The following is a 9,436-nucleotide window of genomic DNA, read 5'->3' as shown; positions in this document are numbered from 1 at the left end:
TAGCAGATAAAAACTTGAAATTTTTAGCGATGGTAGACGGAAGACCGAAATTGTGCATGAAGGTTTAAAATCATTTCGATCGCCAAAAGCGTCGAAGCTCGCCTGGACCCGAAAATTGAGATTAAACAAACGTCATAGTTTTTTTCTGGCTTTCTTTGTTTATCCCTTTTCTGAAAAATATTTTGTTAAAAGATGTAATGTAAAAATGTTTATATTTACAAGACCCTTCATTCGATATCAAGAAAAAGGGGCTGGCCCCTCAAATTAGGGGACCAAAGGGCTCCAAAGTCTTTCATCTATAGCCCTTTACTGAGAAATAGTTTGTGAAAGATTATAGAAGCAAATATGTTTATCTTACAGTTATGTATCCAAGCAATGTAATGAAAATCAAAATCAAAATGTCTTTAAAAGTAAATGACTTTTCATTTGATACGAAGAAAAAGGGACTGGCCCCTCGAGTCCAGTAAAGAAGAAGTATTGACCTTAAACAAATTGCAACAATATTTTTTTATAGCAGTTCAAAGGTGTTTTGTTCGTAATCTAAAATAATTTAATTCTGGTTGTAACGCGCTTTCTGATTGGCTAAAAAATTATTTTATATCGTATAAAGAATGTTGCCTACGTCATAGTAAGACTAACGTCAAAAACATATCAATACGCTTGACGTTACGTTTGAATTTTATACAATTTTACGTCATTTTAAGGGTCAAATGACCGTTTTTATCTACAATGAAGAGTAAAAAAATTAAATTTTAAGCAATGAATTCAATATTTATTTGTTTTATACGATATAAAATGGTTTGAAACAGTTTACGCTTTTTTATAAACCGCTTCGCGGTTTATAAAGCGTAAACTGCCCCAAACCATTTTATATCGTATAAAACAAATAAATATTGAATTCATTCCTTAATAAGAAAAATCCACTTCAAAATATTGTTATTTAAAATATTTTTTATCAAAAAAAAAAATCGATATATTTTGTATACGTTCAATGTCTTTTATGCGCTACCGTACCTCAAGTTTATGACGTATTATTGGTGGATCTTACGTCAACAACATCATGAGAGATGAGAATTTATGATAATTTTATGTACCTTGCAGTATTTCTAGGAGGTAAGATTTATTTAGACAAAATTAAAGCTTTCATTTAATTTAAGAATTATTTTGTCCTGCATTAGATAATACAGCCATCTTTTGTAATTTGTTCGAAATTAAACGTTTTCGTTGGGGGTCATGCAGATTGGAAAAAAATATGGAACGCACTTTGGGTAACAAATTGATAAAATACTGCATATAAAGCTTCATTTCTTCTTTTTTTTCCATTTCGCAAAGGAATAATGAATTTCTTTTTGAATAAATAAGATAATTATATTTATCAAATACAGTGTATGTAAATGTATTTCACGTTTTAAATGTCTGCCGGATTTAAATCTCATTCAATTTAAAACTAATTTTGTCTTAAAAGTCAAATTGTTGATATAAATACCGGTATATCTTCTATAATTATATACTCAGTGTATTGCTTAAGATTTAAAGTTAAAATCAGAATTTAATCTCCGATTTAAGTTACTTATTTTGATTAATCAAGAGTGACAAATGTAACATGTCTACAAATGTATTTTCTTTTCAAACTTTTCAGCAATTATGGAGGTCTGCAAAATATGTCATGGTCCCCTTGCTGCCAGCAGCACTGTATGTTTGACTTCGAAAGGAAGCAAAACTATTTATGCAGCAAGTGAAGAAAGAGGACAGGACATACTTTGTATCCCTGGTGATGTCGTTCATACAGACTGCAGAAAATTCCTTACTGATAAGAGAAGAATTCTTGTAGCAAAGCGGAGAATAGCGAATTGCAACAACGATACCTCAGAACCTCCAAAACTCAGATCTCATTCATCTTTTGACTTCCGGGACCACTGTTTGTTCTGTGGATTTCCAGCTAAAGTAAGTGAGAGGAAACGTGGAAACGATGCCTTTAGTGTAAGAACATTTGAATTTCAGAAGACCATTGGGAAAATTTGCGAAGAAAGGAATGACAGTTGGAGCCGTGAAGTTGAAGGAAGGCTGGGAGTTATAAATGACTTACACGCAGCTGATGCTCTATATCACCAAACCTGTAGTGTCAATTTCCGTACCAGAAAAAACATTCCTTGCACATTTTCTCCAACACCAGCGAAACAAAAAAAGGAATGTACCTCAGGTAGACCAGTAGAGCTCATACAACAAAATGCATTCATGAAAATAACTGATTATTTAAAAACAAATGACGATGAGCAAATTACCATAGTAGATCTTGTTAAAAAAATGGAAGAATTTTGTGAAATTCCTTACAGTGGTGTGTACATGAAGCAAAAGCTTCGACAAAAATATGACAAAGACATTGTCTTCACCGATGTCAATGGAAAATTGGACGTTGTCACATTTTGTTACACAGCTAAATCAATTCTTCATGACTTCTACATGCAACAGAAAAATGATCCTGAGTCAGACAAGTTTGCTCTAATAACCGCTGCATCCAAGATCATACGCCGTGACATTAAGTGCATGTCCATTTCAAAGCAATCTTATCCATCCGCAACAGAAGTAGGGTCGATGAATTTTCATACAAATTTCTTACCGCTGTCACTGAAAATTTTTTTAGATAGCATTTTCATAGAAAAAATCCTAATCTGAAGATAGCAGCAATTGGTCAAGCGATGATTCAGGCGGCAAGACCAAGGGTCATTATTTCACCATTACAAATCAGTCTGGGTGTTGTTCTGCATCAACACTTTGCCTCTCGTTTCCTTATCGACACCTTGCATAATCTTGGCTTCTGCACATCCTACTCTGAAATTAAAAAGTTCCAATCATCCGCTGCTGTGGTACAAGGCGATTCACTTCAGGTTGATGTTGGAGAGGTGTCTTGTTTGCAGTTTGTTGCAGACAATGTTGATCACAATGCCTGTACGATTGATGGTCTGAATACTTTCCATGGAATGGGAATCATGGCAGCAATAACACCAGTTGTGAAAAAAGATTTTCAAGTTCCAAGAAGAGTTGTTTCAAAAGAAGAAGTACTGAACATTGGAACAATTGATGTATCTCTGTACCAGCAGAAAACAAAGACTGAAAAGATACCATTTGCCAAACTCAGAATCTTGGAAGCAAAAAATAAATTTTGGGAATTAGACTTTATGCTTCGAGGTACAACAAAACGCCCGTAATAACCATCGATCAACCCTTGTACTGGAAAGCGCTTCTTATTACTAGAAATGAAAGAGAAAGTGACTTAAATAGAATAATAATACGCCTTGGAGGTTTTCATTTACAGATGAGCTTCCTCGGTGCCATTCGTCACATCATGGGTGGATCAGGTTTACAAGAGCTTCTTGAATGTGTCTATGCTCCAAATGCCGTTGTACATATGCTCAGTGGAAAGGCTGTTTCAAGAGCCGAGCCGTGAGAGGTCATTTTTTGGTCGAATCTACTCTTTATGCCCTAATTCTGTCTGAGATTTATGGAATACAAATTCCAAATGAAGAAAATGGAGGGAGAAAAAATCCAAACGATGAATCAAGGGAACTTCAACCTGATGACACAGATTTAGATATGGAAAATCATTCTGCAGAAAACTCGCCAGATTGCAACCTTGCACAGAAGGACAGCGGTGATGCAGATGAGGACTTGAGTGGCAGAGATGATAGCTTCCACATGTGGCATCCTGACTTACAAATTATTTGTGCAATGTATGACGATATGTTCAATGAAAATTTATCAGCGGATGAAGCTTGTAAAAATGACGTTTTTAAGGGCATAAAAGACAAAATGTCAGGATTTATGAGAGATCTCTCCTCGAATCGCACAGCTACTCTTTGGTTTGAATACCTTAACATGGTTTCCCTCCTGCACACATTTATAAAAGCTGAAAGGACAGGGGATTGGTTTCTACACCTACAAACAGTTCAAAAAATGCTGCCATATTTAGCTGCTGCTGGACATAACCTATATGTTAAATCTGCATACATTTACTTGACTGAAATGTGCGAACTAGAAGAGACACATCCTGATGTCTATAGTCTTTTTGCAGCAGGCTATCACGTTGTTCGCAGATCCAATAAGTACTGGGCAGGATTATCTACCGATTTATCATTAGAACAGATCTTGATGCGTAGTCTGAAAACAACAGGTGGACTAACCAGAGGCAGAGGAATGTCCGAGTATCAAAGAGCGTTGTGGCTATTGTCCAGCCCAATATGTGCAGAGATTACTCAGAGTCTACAGATATTGACAGAAGTGAACTACAGCACAAGTGAGCAGCATAAAGAAACTTCAAAATGCAGACAAGAAAGAGACCATAAAGACCTGTTAGTGCTTGTGAATCGGAAAGCGGAGCGAAACCCTTTTGATAGAAATGTTGATCAACTTCGAAGTATCGAAACAGGGATGACAACAGAAAAAGGTGTGAATGTTGATAGATGCAATGAGATTGGATCTAAGATAATTTCTTCATTGTCTGGAAATGATGCAACCACCTTCTCTTTCAAGAAAAAGAACAAAGCCGTAACCATGCACACTAAACAAGCCTTAACAATCGATAATGAAACTGCCCAAGTAGATCCCCAACTTTTATTTCAGAGGATAACAACTGTAGCCCGAGACGCATTTCCCGAAATGAGTGAACTTTTTAAATTTGAACGGTCAAGTCATCCTTCTTCTCTGTTTGATAATTCGGGAATGCCACGAGAAGCGAACAAAAGCACCCTTGCAGATGCAATTTGGACGTCGGGTGAATGCGGGATTGATGCCTTACCAGTCGATACTAAATATGTTCCAGATGGTGGGTCTTTATTGCACAAATTACCGTGGACTTCGAAATTAACATTTGGTGATATATCCAAAATGTATTCAAGATACGTTGCTTCCAAATTTTCAAACTGCATGGTTGTCTTTGATGGTTACTCAAACGGCCCCACAACCAAAGATGTTGCTCACATCAGACGCTCCAAGGGACTGACAGGACGTGATGTTTTCTTCAACGAAAATACACCATTTCGTTCCAAAAAAGAAGTGTTTCTGACTAATCCATCAAACAAACAGAAATTTATCGAGCTCTTACAGAATGACCTACAAAAGTCAGGATGTTGCACAATAAATGCAGACTGTGATGCAGACCTTCTGATTGTTCACACGACGTTATCGCAAGGAAAAGAAAAAAATGTCGCTCTTATTGGAGAAGATACAGACCTTTTAGTGCTTTTATTGCATCATATGGATCTTGCGGAAAGCAAAGAAGTTTATTTTCTCTCTGATAGAGTTAACAAAACTGGAAAAATATGGGACATTAAAAAGACAAAGATACATTTAACAGACGAAGTTTGCAAATGTATTTTGTTTTTACATGCATTGACAGGTTGTGACACTACCTCTAGAATATATGGTTTGAGTATGGGACAAATGTTAAAGAAAGTAAAAGCTAATTCAGCTTATTACAAGGAGGTTTCCTCTTACTTTCTAACAAATTCGCCGATGCCATCTAAAGAAATGCTTGCATCTCAAGGGGAAGATGCTATAGGTGGTTTGTTTGGCGCTCAACCTTGCGAAGGACTAGACATACTGAGATTTCGGAAATTTGTCACCAAAACATCCCGTGTTCAAAAACAGGTACAAGTTTGCAGTCTCCCACCGACATATGCAGCTGCAATATATCACATTTACCGAGTATACCATCAAGTACAACAATGGATAGGTAATAACCTGGAGCCAGAAGACTGGGGATGGAAGTTGGAAAACGGGATTCTGGTTCAACGAAAACACATCTTCCCCCTGCACCCGAGGAATTATTGAAAATAATTCGTTGTAACTGCAAATCAAATTGTGAATCCAAACGTTGCAATTGTAAACGACATGGTATTATTTGTTCCATGAGTTGTGGGGAATGCCGTGGTACGAAGTTGCTCTAATTCTATTGATGGAGACATTAATTTTGATGATGAATGAGGATCACTTTATGAACTTTTATCGACTTTAAATCTACTCAAACTATGAACAAATTAAAAAAACCTTATATTTTAAACAATTATCAATTAATTTTTTAAAATACATTTATGTCTGTATGTATTTTAATAGCAAACTTTCTAAGATAAAAGTTTGTCACAATGTATCAATTGAATTATTTTTGGACAAATTTGTGACCCAAAATATCATTAATTTCAGGCCAGAAAAAAATTTTCCCTCTAGAGGATTTAAGTGGATTTTTTATTTAAGTATAATATGAAAGTATAGAGGCGTGTGCCACAAACATTTTTTCTGTTGCAATTTGTTTAAGGTCATCCCCCAAATTTTGCTAAATTGACTGGACTATAGAGGTCTAAATGTTTTCGACCAAAGCTCTTGCGTCTAAAACAAATAGTATCCTGCCCTTAGAATGTAGACCTTTTTCATATTTTAAATCACGTTTAGCCGTTAAATAGCAAAACCAAGGTCGTAAATGTATTTCAAATTCTAAAACAGACGGAAGACCTCCTCGTTGCTCGCAACGAGATCGTGTCTAGTTATTATTATTATTTACAAGAGTAAACAAATATACAAAAACTTCAATTATTAGTGTACAGACATCTTGTATAATTCCTTAATTTTCATATTAATGCTACACATAAATGAACATGTTTTCATTGAGAAGACATTTAAAAGTATCTAACAAGTTGTCTTAAAACATTAAATTGACACATGTTTATATATATAAATATTTATACATAAAAATAATGTGTATTATTTTGGTATATAATTGGTACAAATTGGTTTATATAAACTGGTACAAAGTAAGCTATCTTAGTAAAAGGTTGAAATATATTGAGTAAATGTACATGTAATACCCTGGCTAACCCGGAGGACAAATACATCTACATACAGTCCATGACATGGTCCCCGGGTGTAGCACATATACACATAGGCAGACCCTAAGTGTCTAGAGTATACAATAGTATTCACAATATATTTATTATTGTTTTAATTTTTGTTGAATATTTCGATGATTTTAAGTACATTGTAATGTAATTCATACCTCTTATTAAATAATTCTTTTCATATTCGTTCAGACTTTGAGAGGTTTCATTTTTTTCTTCAAATCTACATAACATCTTAAATTTGCAAATTCTATACGCAACATAAGATATAATATTATTCAAAAATTGTACCTTGAGGTTGTTTTCATAATAGAAACCTATGATTACATGTTTCCACATAATATCTAAATGCAAAATCGTATACACAGTTTTGACCATATTTCTTTGACATTGTAACATTAAAAAATAAGATGTTCAACGTTCTCTGTTGTGTCTTGACAATAATCACAACATTTGCTTGGTCTTAACTTACATTAATTGATGTAAAAATAAATTGCAACGTAATATATTATTTGATAACTTGTAATTAAATTCACATATTTCTTATCATTATATTAATGTATATGCTTTTCCAGTTTTCTTTTTGAATGTTAAACATGTTCTTATAATAGAACTGATAAATGGGTTTTTGGAACTTAGTAATCAACAAATTTTCATAGAAGAATTTACGTTAATGCAATTAAACTTTTAAAACATCCTAAAATACGATTTTTCTTGCGCGGATCCAGATTTTTTTTCTCCAAGGAGAGGGGAAGGGGTCAGAGGATTATTTAGATTTTTTATTCGGTGTAAATAACAATCATTTAATTTTTTTTAGTTTGATAAGATAAGATCTGATTGGTCGAAGGATTTCTTTGCTACCTGCATCTATAAAATTTTTTGCCGGATCTTCTTCTCACATATGTTCTGATTTAACACTATTTATAGAACGGGAATTTCCAAAAACAAGGGCACCGAAAAGCGGAGCATCCCTTTGCGCAATGAAAATATTGTGCGGGAAATGCATTATTTAGGGTAAAACATAATTAAAGAGACAAAATATATAACTTGTTAAAAACCACTTTGAATTAAAATATTTCGTTTATTCCTATCCCCATGCACGCTCTATTTGCATCCATAGGGGATGGGTGCATATACGTGGTTGTGCAATTTCTCCCATTACTAGCGAAAACACACCACAAACGTGTGAAATGTAAGTAAATTCTATTTATCCAGTGACATACATTAATTATTTAAGCAATAAGTGTAGGCAAATTTAAAGTTTCATATTGAAAATAAAACATAGCTAAGATCTTGCAATTTATAGTCTGCTATATGAGAAAATTCGAGTTAACGTGTAATTATTATTCTAAAAAAGAGTAACGTATCTTCAGCAATTTACCGGAAATGAATTCTCGGTTAAAATCATGTTGACGATATTTTTCAAAGTCTCGTATGAATTATGAACCTGTTCTTATCTAAGTAATTCGTTAAATATAGCCCGAAATTCGGCGCAGATGGCTGCTTGTTTTGATTAAATTCCTGCTTGCTTCAGTTTTTCACTTTCGACATCCCTCCAACTCTCCATTTTTCAAACACGCTTACTTGGCCTACATCCAACTAAATATCAAGTTGTTGATTTGAAATGTTTACTTTCACGAACCGGAAGTCGGACATAAGATTTTAAAGTGTTGTGATTTTAACGATATGTTAAAAATATAAAACAGAATTCCTTGAAAATAAATAGGGCTTATCCTTTAAACATGCTTATGAAGTATACGAAGTTTGTTAAACATGCATGCGAGGGTTTTCTTTAAATCTTGCTAAAAAGGCTGAAATGTACACAAATATATACACACACACGCGCACAGCAGCGATGCTATATCCCCTTCGCAACAAGTTGCGCGAGGAGATTATAAACCCTGTCAACAAAATGTAAAGGTGTGTCCGTTTAATTGTCAGCAAACTAAATACAACTTTATAAATAAAAGAAAAGAAAAGTTAACCAGACATAAACAATACACATTATTTACAATGTAATATTCACTATGAGAAAATTAGAAATAAGCGTCTTCTTGCTATTTCGTCTGCTTGTGATCAACGATCAACATTTATGGCGAGGCTGGCTGTTCTAATTCTAGGAATAATCATAACAAATGCCTTTATGGCATATACACTTTCACGGTATTACTGCTCTTCAAATTTGGTAACGATAAATTTTTAATTAACACACATACATGATCGGTCATCAAAATAAGCATCTTAAAGCAATTGAAAGCTCTGGGTAATGCATCAACTCCTTCGGCGCATTTCAAACGGCAGATATACCATTCAAGTACATCACTGGCTATCCAGTTAACACAACGTTTACAAAAGTCGCTCACTACATAGTACATACTATTATTTGTCGACATAACAAAACAACTTTTTCGTCCACGATCGCGTCTCCTTAGGCTAGCACCTGGCATGGTTATCCCAGTTTCAGCGATTTATCTCTCATTAAAACCAGTTTTACGCATCTTGCTGCACAGTGAATAACATCATATCACAAGCCATCGCATGCTTTTTACGCA

The sequence above is a fragment of the Crassostrea angulata genome, chromosome 4, assembly GCF_025612915.1.
Source record: "Crassostrea angulata isolate pt1a10 chromosome 4, ASM2561291v2, whole genome shotgun sequence".
NCBI lineage: Eukaryota > Metazoa > Mollusca > Bivalvia > Ostreida > Ostreidae > Magallana > Magallana angulata.
This window is presented reverse-complemented; position numbering follows the sequence as displayed.